The sequence below is a fragment of the Manis javanica genome, chromosome 6, assembly GCF_040802235.1.
Source record: "Manis javanica isolate MJ-LG chromosome 6, MJ_LKY, whole genome shotgun sequence".
NCBI lineage: Eukaryota > Metazoa > Chordata > Mammalia > Pholidota > Manidae > Manis > Manis javanica.
In genome coordinates this window covers 44,356,003-44,370,393 of record NC_133161.1, presented here as the reverse complement: position 1 = coordinate 44,370,393, position 14,391 = coordinate 44,356,003, and positions in this window count along the sequence as shown.

Below are 14,391 nucleotides of genomic sequence, written 5' to 3'. Positions count from 1 at the left end.
AAATATAGGTCAAGTTCTTTTTGGGTGTTCAACTTAAGAAATAGCAATCAGTTTCTATACTGGAGAAAAAGGTGACTATGTTGAATTTATTTTAAGACATTACATCTGTGTATTATTCTTCAAAGGCAATTTAAAGGATATTCCAGGATAATTTTAACTATTAGCAATTGTCACTTTGAACGCTAGTGTTGGAAACCAATCTTGTATAAGATGGATCTCTGTTGAGGTATGCAACTTTTCTGAAGGACATAAAGAGCAGGATAAATGAGTGTGAGGTTATAATATTATCAAACATTTAGTTGTCTATATCAAAATAAAATGTGCAGAAGAATCAAAAGAAGTTGATAACTGTCAAACTACTCTTTTTCCGACTCATTCCTAGAGGCTTCCTAAGGCATAATGCTTACAACTGCTAGACATCTGCCTCTCCTTTATTGCTTTTCTTCTTGGCTAACTGAGCTAGAGAATCTTCATTATTAAGGCAACGTGGCTGCCTCCAGACTTTCAAACCATCACATTTCTCTCTAGATAAGATTTCAGGTGGTCAAGGGGATGCATGCTGGATTGCCTCTAGCTAGCATGTACATGTAGAATATTCCAGGCTAGGTCTGGACTCCAAGATGCTGTTAATGCGTGGATGCTTTGGTATATGAGTGATGGGAAAGACTGTGTATGGTAAGAACTCACAAGGACAGTTTAAAATTAGAGAATTCCCAGGATGAAGTGTGAGGAAAGTTAAAGCTCCCCTAAGACAATGATCTGCCACCCTGCCTCTTCTGTAAGATGTCTGTGTATCATGTTGGGAAAGGGTGTTACCTGACTCCTTCTCTGTATCCTCTCCCCTGAGGATACTCAAAGCCCCTAAAATTTGTCAACTAATTGAGTGTTACTCACACACCCACGGCAGGGGGGCACCATAGCAGGGGAAGATGCATCCTGGTTGGCTATGATGAGAAACAATATAATGCGAATGTTGATCTTTCTCAGATGAATATAGACATATAAGGCAATTACAGTCAGAATCCTGTTTTTTCTGTTTACTTGTCTTTGGACCTGGACAAGCTTGTTCTAAATATATGACAGTTGTCAAGAGAATTTTAAAAAAAGAACTAGTGGGAGGCATTTACTCTATCAGCTATAAATAGATAGTAAAAATACTGCAATGAAAACCCTGTGGTTCTGAAATAGGAAGAGTAAATAACTTGTGAAAACATAATAGTAAACACCTAACTGCAATCATTCAACAAGAAAATAACTTACTGGGCACATACTACATAACAGATGATCTGCTGGTCAGTGATTCGAAAGCTGTGAATAGTATATAGCCACTGCCCTCATCATTGACTGAATATTTTCAAAGTACGAGAAATGTCCCAGACAAAGAATAAAAGGTGCTATGAGGTGTAGAACAGTGATGGGTCCCAGTGCAGGGCCCAAGAGAAGCCTCCCTGAGACTCTGACATTTTGGCTGAGTCTGGAAGGATCCCTAAAGTTAGCTAGGTTAAAGAGGGGAGCAGGCGGGGAACCACATCGCTCAGCAGGGAAACCACCCCATGGGGGAGCAGTTTGCCACATGTGAACACAGGGAAAGCTTGTGGCTGGCATAGAAGAGGGGTTGAAAAAAGGGATTTGGTTAGGACCAGATTATGCAGGGTCTAGAAGAGGCTGAAAGACCTTCTAATTTTACCTTAAAAACAATGGAAAACCCTTCCAAGTTTTATATAGATTTTCAGGTCTTTAAACTGACACTGATGGAGAAATTTAAGAAAAGGTGGCTGACTCCATGTTTGACTGGTTAAGTGATGCAGTGCGTCATTTGATTGGTCAATGCAATGTTGACTGGTAAATGATATCTCTATATTTCTTCTGTATTCTGTATCAGATGACATTTTAATAGAATATTAATAGATATTGCTTATCAAGTAGAAAACTTCTGACACCTATATTTTGAATGGAGAATATTCCTTCTATTTGAGATTTTTATCTTTTTCTGAGCTCACTGTTTCCTCTTCTTTCTTGTCATCAGCTTTTGTATGGTATATTTTGCTTATCATTCTCCCCTAATGTGTGTGTGTGAGTGTTGTTGTTTCCTTTTATCTTCTTAGTGTTTTGTTTTGTTATTTTTTAAAAGGATTGACCAGGTTTTTCTTTTTCATTTACTTCCTCAAATCACCTTGATGCAGGGCTTGGACTGCATCCAGGAGAGAGAGGGGTATTGAATGCAAAGTGTGAGAAGGTGCCCAGAACTCAGTAATAAGATAAAGAATATTTTCATGCAGTATATAAAAATTAAAACATAATGCAAAAGTCCATGATGAACCACGTTAGCATTTTAAATGAACACAGGAATCCAACTCCACACTGCACACCTTTCCTCTCACTGGTCTCCGTCCTAGTTCCAGTAAAACTTTATTTTCAAAAAAACAGCTATCATTTTCTGATTTGATTTTAGTTTCATAGCAAATGTATTACAATTTAACTTTGTCTTTGAACAAGCAGAATTTAATAGTGTTTATAACACTGTCCATCCCTTCAAAATAAATGGACATTAATATGCTTTTATTTACCTTCTACTTGTCTCCGTCCTTCCCCCAGTCATTTTAATGACCCAGAATTTTAGCTTCAGTATACTTTGACTTAGTGTCTTTTATTTTAAGGTTCTTCTCTAAATAATAGCATGAAACCTCACAGCTCCATTAAGCATGGTTTTTCAGATTTTGTTGTGGATCTGAGTGGTCGTGCTGCCCGTCAGTGTACCTCAGCTCTCCTCTCGCACTCGGCATTCAGTCTTTCTTGGTTTTGTTGATGGAGTGATTGACTAAATTATTTTCCCTAGGACCCAAACATTTTTTCTTAGAAAATGGACATAGATGGCACATTTTTGGAGCCATTGAGTGTTCACAAATGTCACACTTTTCCCCTCTTGTTTGAACAGCAGTCTATCTGAGTACAGAATCCTAGGAGGAAATTCTTGTTTCCTTATAACTTTGTAAACATTTCTCCACCTTCTAGTATTTAATCCAATGCTCTTCTGGTTCACTTGTCATTTATCCTTGGCATTTGGAAATGTCATTATAATATGACTAAGTGTGGTTTCAGTATTCCTGCTGAGAACCTTTGTGATCTCTTGAGTCAAGTCTTTTTTATCTTTTTTTTTGTCTTTGGACTTTGTTTCCTCTCTACTACTCCAATTCAGCCTTCTGGAATTCCAGTTACATGGATTGGACGTGTCCCACTGTGTGGTTAAAGGCACCAGAGATGCCACCACTAATGCGTCTCCCATGGCCATGCCTATATATATACTTTCTGTCCCAGATGTGTCCTGGCTATTCAGAGTTGGTCACCTGACCCAGGCCGGATCAATCAATATCCTTCCCTGGGATTTTTCTTTTTAACTAGAACTAAGGGGGAACAAGTTAGTTCTTTCAAGTAGAAAAAAAGAATGGGGAAGTTTTTGGCTTATAATGGACTCCTTTCTGTCATGTGGTGTATCCCCATTTGCAATGGAAAATAATGAACTTGCAGGAAGAAAGGAAGAGATGTTGGTATTTAAAAACCTGGCTCCTGATGTTTCACTTTTAAGGCAAGGGAAGTGCCATTCATCTTAAATGACCAAATTAGTACCAAAGGGGAGGGACCAAGGGAAAGGAGACAGAAAAATCAGTTGGGAGAATATCCTAATAGTTTCCATGAAAGGTGATCAGAGACCTTTTAGAGGCTTAAATTATAAGCATGAGTTGAAAACATAAGGAGGACTTAGGGTTGATAGACCTGGTCATAGATGGGATGTGAGAGTGGGGAAAAGGGGGAGACTAGAACATGCCTAGACTTTCTTGTTTTGTGTCTGACAGACACAAACAAGGATGAAATCAGCACCACATGCAGTATGAGGTTGAGAGAAGGAGGCAAGATGCAAAGAAGCACATTGTGTATGATCCAGTTTATATAAGCACAGTGCTAGGCAAAACCAATCTATATTGTCTGAAATCAGTTTGGTAGATGGGGGTTAGCAACTGTGATGAGCCACAAAGTGGCTTCTGAGTGCTGAGAATGTTCTGTTTTGTGATCTCGGTGCTGATAACATGGGAGTGCTTATTTTATGAAAAATAGATTGAACAGTACATACACGATATGGACATTAATTTTATAGGATAACAAAGCTGTCAAAAGCCAGAGTGAGAAACACTGGGGTGAAGAGGATGTTTACTGTTTAGAATATTCTGAATTTGAGATGTCTGTAGGACAGTGGTTCTCAGAGTCTGGTCCCAGGTGCAGCAGTAGCTCAGTAGGAAGGGGAATATTTGGGCTCCATCACAGCTGTACTGAGTCAAACATCCTGGGGGCAGGGCCAGCAACCTGTGTTTGAGTAAGCTTCCAGGTGATTCTAAACATATGCTAACATTTGAGAAAGAGTGCTGTAGGGGATCTGGGTCTATTAGGCACATGGCTAACTATGGGTCTGAAGTTAAGTAGAAAATGGTTTGGGCTGAGGGTATAGCTTTGTGATTGCATCATTAATTTTAAATGATCTTTAGAGCTATGAGACTAGATACACTCCCTTAAGGACATTACATACAGTAAAAAGGAGAAAGGGCTTGAAAAAGACCCATGCAAAACCATGCATTTCAGGGATAGGTAGGTAAGGAAGATACTGCTTGGAATGACAGTATATAAACACAGATATTATTCAGCTTTAAAATACACTGGAGATGAACATTCACATGGAAAGATTTTTGTGATGTACTTTAAGTGAAAGAAGACAGTCCATAAAATAGCACAAAATTTATGATCCCATAGTCATACATTGGTTATCTTTGAAGTGAGCAGTTGAAACTATATTTTTTATTTTCTTCATTTTGCTTATCTGTTCTTTCCTAATGTGAAGATGTCTTTGCATTTGTAAATAACAAAAAAAACCCCAATAAAATTGTTCTCAAAAGATAAAGGATATCTTGCATACATGGAACTAGATGACACAGACATGAATAAAAGCAATTTTGAGAGTTGAAAAGTCTATGATAAAATGAAAAGCACCATTGCAAAATTTTAAACTGTAATACAGACAGAGAATTGGATACTTCAGAAAATTGAATTAGAAGATGAATTAGAAGATGAGTTCAGTAAATTCTTTCTGAATGTAGAAGAAAAGAGTAAGGAGAGGAACATAATGGGAGTTAAGATAAAATACATAAAGTATAGACCCAAGAGACAGCTGCATATAGAATCCAGAGGTCAGTCCCTGCTTCTACTACTGTGCCTCCCAGCCTTTTTCCACACAGTAGCTAGTGGTCTATAAATCAGACTAGGTCACCCCCCTATTAAATATCTTCTGAGGCTTTCTATTGCATATCAGATGAAATACAAAACTCCCAACTAGCTGCAGAATTATCCACGCTTCTCTCCAGCCACTTTCTATCTTCCTGCTCCCAACACTTGGCTACAACGATCTTTCTGTTCTTTTAAGACCAAGTCCTTTCTCATCTGAAGGCCTGTGGGAATGCTGCTGCCTCCATTAGAAATAGTCTCATTTCTCTTTGTCCTTCAGATTCCAGCTTAAACTCAACTCCCTCAGTGGAGTGGTCCTGCCCATGTGCCCTCATTGTATGTATTTTCCCTCATTGTAGGCATCATATATATAGCTGTGTTTATTCATATATCTTCCATCAGGGGGTAAACTTAATATGGCAGAGTCCCCGTCTAGTTTATTCACCTCTGTAATGCTGACATAACACAGTCCCTACCACACAGTAGGTTCTCAATGAATATCTGTTAATTAACGATCATTGCAGATGTTCTTCTATTGGTGTGTTTCTTGTAAAGAAATTTGAAAATAGATTCCCCTGCATTCATGCAGGTGCCACCATCCTACACAGACTTTGCCAGATGCAGGTGTTTAACTGCCCTCCTCCCATTATATAAACTCATTTCTGGAAGTAAGCTAACCAAACCTAAGTAGTTGTGTTGTCCATTTGGAGTTTCCGTGTGAGGTATCCAGATGGCCTGGAAGAATGAAAATGGCTTCAAAATCTGCCTTGCATAATCCCAGTGAGTAATTTATGCGTCAATAGACTCTAGTTCAATAAATGGCAGGGGTTATCTTTTAATTACATTGTTTCCATTCTGTCATCTAAAATATTGCGGCACAAATTATAGGTGTCTTACAAATGCTTATTGATCTAATTATAAGTTAATAGATGTGTTTTCTAGCAGAATGTTAGCTTAGGTTTCTTAATTTTTAGCAATCATTTCCTACTGCCAAATGGACCTTTGAATGATTAATTGCTGAAATAGGAGAAGCTAACTCCTATTGACAACATATTTCGAAATGTAATGTGTTTACCCTTTTCTTCTCAAAATACTCATATTAGTTATCTATTGCTGCAAACCAAATTACCCCCAAAACTTAACACTTAAAACAACAAACTTTGACTAATCATAGTTTCTGTAGGTTCAGAATCCAGAATGACTCAGCTAGTCCTTTGGCTCAGGCTTTCATAAAGCTGTCACCTTGAAACTTAACTTGGAAGATTTTTGAAGTCCACTCATCAGCCATTGTCAGGCTTTAGTTCTTCCCTGGCTATTGGCTCAAGGCATCAGTTCCTTGCCATTGGGCTGTTCCATAGGACAGCTCACAGCATGGTGGCTGGCTTTTCCCAAAGGGAGGGCAGAGAGAAAAAAGAAAGAAAGAGAATGAGAGAGAAAAATAAGAGATGGTGAGGCAAAAGCCAGAGTCTTTGTGTTATTTAATCTCAGAAGCAACTTTCCATCATTTTTGCCTGAATTCTTCATTAGAAGTGAGTCACTAGGGGCAGCCCACACTCATGGAAGGGGAGATTACACAAGGGTGTGAATATTAGAAGGTGGGGATCTTTGGGGCTATCTCAGGGGTTGCCTAGCACGGTATTTCCCTTATTACTTAATACCTAAAATCTTGTCATACTTTCTTATGGGAAATTGTAAGCATAGCACCTAACTTTATCAATTGTTAATATTTTGCCTTATTTGCTTCCTTAATTTTCTTATTTCTATTTAAGTATTTTTATGTTAGTGATGGGCATCATGACATTTCACCTATAAAAACTTCAATTGACATCTATAAAAAAGATTCATGTTCCTACATAATTATAAAACCATTATTGCATCTGACAAAATTAACAATAACTCCCTAAAATCATGTAATAGCCTAAAATTTTTAATTTTCCAAATTACCCCTCAAATGTCTTTTACAACAGGTTTATCCAAACTGAGTTTTTGGGACTCTCAGGTGTCTTAACTGAAGACCCTCATTCTGTAGCTCTCTATTAAATTGTCTCTCTGTGCAAAATTATTGTCACTTGTCCATGGCTCAGAAGAAATACAGTTTGAAAGAATTCAAATAGAAAATAATTCAGTAATTCTTAAGTATATCACTCAAATTCTAGATTTTGATAAAATTCTTTCTACTTTTACATATGATAAGATTTAAATATTTCTAATACCAAACATTTTCAGATTAGCAGGGGACAGCTTTGACTCCAGGTGATGTAGACATTTAAGAATGTTCTACAAGAGAAATCTGTAGAATAAATGGCATCCATATACAGAAGTGGCATCATTGTGGGAAGCAGGGAGGTGTAGGTCAAAAGATACTTTAGTAGTTACAGAAAATCAGAGTAATTTCTTCTAACTGGGGCAAGTGTGGAAAGAGCATTTTTAAGAAAGCAGGTTTCCTAAGAATACAATCTCTAAAGTTTCATTGTTTAACAAATATCTAACTTGTGAGTTTAATACCTTAACTCCTTTTCTGAAAGATAAAAAGGACCTTAGAACACTTTACAGTTATTCCTCAAATTACATGCTGTTGTTTTGTTTCTTTCTATGTTTAGTCACATGAATTAGAATTATTATAATCATTATTATTTTACAAACTTTAAAATGTTAGACATTTAAAAACTGTAATGAGAATTCACATTAATATATTAAAGTAGAAAATAGGTGATAATCTCAATGAAAGGAGAAAAAACTGTGACACTAACAAAATTCAATAATTTTTTATTATTAAAATTTAATGTTATCAAAATTCAAGAACCTTATTATTAAAAACCCATAACAACCAGGAAAGAAACCTATGAAGAAAACCTATCTCAAATTTTAGCTGACATCATTCTTTATTGGAAAACTTTGAAAGAGGTCCCTTTATATCAGGAAAAGAAAAGGATGCCCATTCTCATTCTTTCTATTTTACCTTATTTTGGAAATCCTAGTTAGTGGAAGAAGATTAGGAAAAAAATTTCAAGTCATAAAGATTTAGAGAAGAAGACATAAACTAATCACAATTTGTAAACAATAGGATTATTTCCAGAAAACCCAAAATAATCTACAAATTATTGGAAATAGTAAGAAACTCTATCAAAATAGTTGTATTTAAGGTCAATATGCAAAAATAATAAATGGCATTTACAGTAAGAAAATGCAAATAAAGAAAAAAAGCCTTTTATTTGTAACAGCAAATTATAAAGAACATAAGAATAAATCTAACAAAATGTACACAAACCGGTATAGAGAAATTATAAAAGCTTTGTTAAAAAGCACTAATGAAAGCTAATAAATGATAAAGTATCATGTTCATAGGTAGGATAAAACCCATATTGTAAAGATGTTAATTCTTTCCAAATAAATTCAGTGAATTTCCATTTATACTCAAGAGTATTTCTCATGAAACCTGAGAAGTTGATTCTAAAATTTACATATAAAACCATAGAGTCAAGAAGAATGAAAGTATTACAGAGGAAGAGATGGAAGGAAAAACTTGCTATACTTGGTTTCAAGGCTAATTATAAAGCTAAGTAATTAAGACAGCATAGTATTGATGGGAGAATAGAGAAGCTGATCAATGGGACAGAGAGCAAGCCCAGAAATAAACCTACATATACATGGAATTTTTATATATAACAGAGAAGTGCTTTAGCTTGTTGGGGGAAAGGAGAGATAATTCAATAAATGGGAAGAGAAACAACTGGTTCTCTGTATGGAAAAAAATGAAACTTAATCCTTTCTCACACCACACACAAAACCTAATTAGTGGACTTATATATGAAAGACATAGCAGTAAAAGCTTTAGTAGAAAATATCTAACAATCTTCTTGACTTTAGAAAGGGAAAGTCTTTTTGACTTTTTTAGATGAAGCACAAAAATAGGGTCAGTATTAAAATTTTAAATTATTCATAAACATTGTAAAGAAAGTAAAAAGACAAGTCACAAATTCAGAGGTATGTAATATATTGAATTAACAGAATAATGTTATATGTGTATGTATTTCAATAAGCCATTGAGAAAAATTAAACAAAAGACGTTAAAAAGCATTTTTTTTCTATTTTTATTTTTGACGATGATTTTAGGAAATTATAGCTAAAATTCCTGTTGCCTGTAATCTTATGCTCTGACATACCTTATTTCTTAATTTATTAGACTTTACATTAAAATGTATAACACAATTTAAACTCTAGATGGTTTGGAAATAACTTTTTATTGTGGTAAAATAAACATAACATATACCATTTTAACAATTTTTAAGTGCATAATTCAGTACCATTGATTATTATAGTTATTACCACTATTTTCTAGACCTTTTTCATCATCCCTAACAGAAACTCTGTGCCCATTAAACAACAATTCCCCATTCTTCCTCTCTCTAGCCCCTCATAACCTCTATTCTACTTTCTCATCTTGATGAATTTGCCTATTCTATATACCTTATATATGTGGAATCATGCAATATATATCCTTTTGTGCTTAGTTTATTTTACTAAGCATGTTTTCAGGGTTCATCCATCTTGTAGCATATATCAGAATTTCATTCCTTTTTATGGCTGAGTAATATGCCATTATATGTACATACCACATTGCATTTATTCATTCATCTGTTGATGGACATGTGGGTTGGTCCCACCTTTCAGCTATTTTCAATAATGTTGCTATGAGCTTTGGTATACAAGTATCTGTTTGAGTCCCTTTTTACAATTCTTTTGGGTATATACCTAGGAATGGAATTGGTGTATTATATGGAGATTTTATGCTTAATTTTTTGAGGAATTGCCGAACAGTTTTCCATAGAGCTTGAGTCATATTACATTCCTACCAGCAATACACAAGGGTTCCAATTGGGGATATCTTTATGTATCACTCTATCTGACTTTGTAACAAAAAACATGTAAAGATTAGTTTTTGCCTAGAGATGTAAAGCAATAGTTAAATAGAAAGCAAAACTATAAGACATTAAAACCTAAGATTTGTGGATTTCCTCTTGTTTGGCGGACTTTTCAGGAATCTGCCTGTTGTTGGCACTAACTCCTTTGTCAGTAGGCAATGTGGAAATTGAATTTGTTGTTGGTATAAAGTTCATGTCTGCTTTCTTTGGGGGGACATTGATTTGGGAATATAGTTTACTGTAACCTGGTAATTTCAGTAATGCAAATGCAACAAAATGTTACTTAAAAACAAAACATAAATTCAATCCAGGGTGGCAAGGCAATTAAGGGGAGCTCTCTCCATTTGGTTGTCCTTCTGGGGCATTATGGCAGCTGCAGCCAATATTGAACAGGGAGCTGCAGCTGTTTACAGATGCATTAGGAAGGAGAGGCTTTGGAACTCAGTTGCAGAATTTTCCTGTGCAAAAGAAAGGCCAAAATTGTCCGAGAGGGAGGATACCTAAAGAATATAAGTAAATTTAATTTTCAGCAAGAGCTCAAGTTGCTAATGCTGATCATTACAGTTATAATAAATCAGAATCTAGGTTTTGCCTGGTCTTGAGAAAGGTGATTTAGGTTTGGAATAGTCAAGTCACTCCTTTATCCCCTAGCATATCCGGTACACTTACACAGCCCCATCAAAGCAATGTGCACCTATCATTAATTCAGAAATGTACATAGTTCACTCATGCAAAAGAACTGTTAATGTTTGAATCATCTGTGGGATGCAAGCCTGTCCATTTCTAGAAGTTTGTGCTATGTCAAATTCAGTGATTATCTGTAGGTACTACAATGACAAGTCTTGTGGTATTTGTTCTTCACCTATACCTCTGGGAATAGGATTTTTGCTGAAAACAACACAGTATAACTTCAAATTGGAGTCATGAGACTGAAAAGGGAACGTTTATAAACTCAGGGATCTTCTTTTTGACTTGGGACCGGTTGCTTAACAGGTGGTCTGCCACTTGCCTTATGATTCTGGTGACATCATTTCTTTGCCGAGATGTTGAAGCTGAGCACGCACCCAGCAGAACAGGAGCTACCTCTGTAATTCAACAAATTATATTTATCATCTCATCTGGTAATACCCAGTTGCCCAGGAGTATGACTTTTGGTCATTACTCTTCACCATATATGTGGTTGTCATGTAAAAAAGCCAAACAAAACAGTCACAAAATCAGTTTATTACCATGGAAGAAAGGGGGCTTTAAGGCATGGAGGAGGTCCCCAATGCTCTTGGGAAAAAAGCAGAAAGGTCAATTTGGTTTATTAAAGAGCTGATCTTTTTAGGTCAGGATATAACATACTTCCTTTAATACCATCTAATAGGAAATCAGAAACAGTCCAAAAGCTCACTATTCCCTTAGGAGGAGTCAACACAAAATTAGTACTACCAGGCCAACGCTAGCGCTTTCTGCTGCCTTAAGCACAGAATCCTGTAATGCAAATGTCATTTTAACTTCTTGGAATCAAATTTAAGGCTTGGTTTATGGGGGTGTTCTGGTAGCCACATATGTATAAAGTAAGGGCAAATAAAATGTACTTTAGAACAATCTAGTTGATTTGGGTCATAGCCTGAAAAGCACAGAGAAAGAAATGTATTTTCCCAGAAACAACACATCTGAACACACACCAGTTGGGCATCTATTGCTCAGAACTCATGAAGGCAGATGACCTAAGCAGATTCCTCAAAGAACAAAGAGTGGGGGTCCCAAAGTAGGGGTCCTGGAGCCAAGGTGAGCCAGAAAGGGACTTACCTAAGGTAGGGCACCCAGTCAGGAGTATGGTCAAAGAGGGCAGGCATGTGTCAGAAAAGGCGGTGGTAAGGGTCAAATCTCAAGGGCACAGGAAGCAGGAGCAATGATCTGAACTGGGGTGATGACGTGCTCATGAGGAGTGAGGATGCTGGAGGCCTCTTGGCCTGGCACCTGCTCTGCAGTAAAAAATCAGATACAGTGGCTTTAAGGCACCATGTGGTGTGTGCTGCTGGGGAAGGGCACAGACATGTGCAACCTGCAATTCTTCATCTCAAAGGATTCCCAGTGTAGCTGGGCAGACCAGATTATCACATGTGAAGCAACCAGAGAACAGGTCAAACTAGCAAGTGATGATAGACTAAATCATGGGCTCCTGACTGTGTGAGGTTCAGAAAGAGGGCTCAGAGAAATTTTCACAAAGAAGGGAGTTGGAGCAGGCCAACTGGTTAGGGGAAGGGAGAGGGACTGGGGCATCCCAGGCAAAGTTATGACATGTGGGAAGACCCTGAGGTTGCTGGAACATGGCAACTACACGGATCTCGGGAGACTGGCCCACAGCAAATGTGGTGCTGCACAGACCTTGGGAGAGTGGCCCAAATGGAGCAAAGGGTGCACTGTGAGAGCCAGTGAGATCTGGGTCTGGCTGGAGGAGCTTGAGGACTGGCAAAGGACTGGATGAAGTAGGAAAGAGGGAGCCCTTAAAACAATGTGAAGGGAAGACCGATTGTAAGGGGAACAGGAAATGTGGGAGACGTGAGAGGCAGAGTATGAGGAAGCTGTTACACAAGAGGCAGAAGTTGTCCAGCCACAGTGTCCACTTCCAAACCCAGGAATGGGACAGGGGAGGCATGTTCGGGCATTTAAGAAGAAAAATCAACAGGTTTGGTATTTTGACTGCACGTGAAGTATATAGAAGAGAGGAGTTGAGGAAAACTCCAGAATTTCAAGTCTGCCTAAAAGGAGGTCAGAGAAAGGACACTTTCCATGTGAACCTGGTTTTGGAAAAAAATGACTACATGAACTACTGGGCATACTGATATTAACGTGACAGCTACGCATCCAAGTAGAAATGTCCAGTGAGCAGTTAGAAAAATGGAAGTAAAGCTACCAATATAGGGCTAGAAAATTGGATTTGAGCATAGGCAAGGTAATTCTCAGTGAGTTGCATGTTCTTATATTATGACCCTGAGAGGAATTATTTTCTGTATTCCACATGGTTTGTGAATTTGTGTCCTTGAATTAGCTAGGGAGTTTTCCCTTCATCAGAAGAAGCAGTAAAATAAAGCCTAGAATGAGGAGATAAATCAGTTCACATACAATCTAGAAATCCAATAGTTGACTTGGATCAGCATTTTCTTTGATCCAACCATTTCTTTGATCCTTAACCATTATTTGAAGGTTATAAGGAAATGTTCCAATAAAGATTCTACTGGAAAACTCAGCATTATATGAACCAGAAGTAATTCTTTCCCACTGAAGCCCATCCTCTTGGTCTAAGTATCATTTCTGTGACTGAACACAACTTTTTTAATCGAAACAGGTTGCTTTGTTTCCATAGTGTGGTGTTCTCATCAGATAAATCTGTTGTTTAGTGTATACAGGTTGATTTGGTGGAATGATATTTGTGTGTGGTGTTATGTAAATAGTTGCAGCCCATCTTTCTGATAGTAATATAGGCTGTAATTAGGATGTATGTCTATGTAACGGTAGGGGTGTGTGTGTGCGTGCACACGTGTGTGCTGAGAGCAGGGGTAGAGAAGTGTATAAGCAAGCCCGTGTTAAAGTTCTTGATGTAAAGAAAGTCGCCAATTCACAAAGGAATTTGATTACCTCCATCCGTTATACACACACAGTGAGTGAGCACGCTACTCGCCATCTGTCATCTATTTCATTTGCATCACCAGCACCTGGCCTGTTTATCTGCTAACATTCGTTTCTTCACTGAATTCTTACACTGCTTTAATAAAACACAGAAATGTTATTGTTAAAAACCAATTAATTTACAATCCTCTACAGAGATAGTATTGCTTATAATTCAATTTGGCTCCTAATGATCAGCTTTCTTGCAAAATGACTTAATTCTTGTGTCAAAGATTAGTTATTAAATATTACCCTGCCATACCAGTCATGTACTGCTGAGGTAGGCAAAGCAGCTTGGAATGTCCCTGGCCATTAATCAGAAGTCTGAAACATTTTCTAGTTTAACTCCTTCAAGAACCTGGCCGTAGGCATAATGCCCTTAACTCTGTCCCTGACCAAACGCTCAGCGTGCTCCCTTTCCTTGATTAGGTCTGGTAGGGGGAGATCTGGAATTTTCAGACGAAGCTTTTGGTTTCTTTCCAAGAATAAATTAATCTAAGAATGTGAATAAAGATATTGAGATTCTTTCTAGTTACACATACCCACA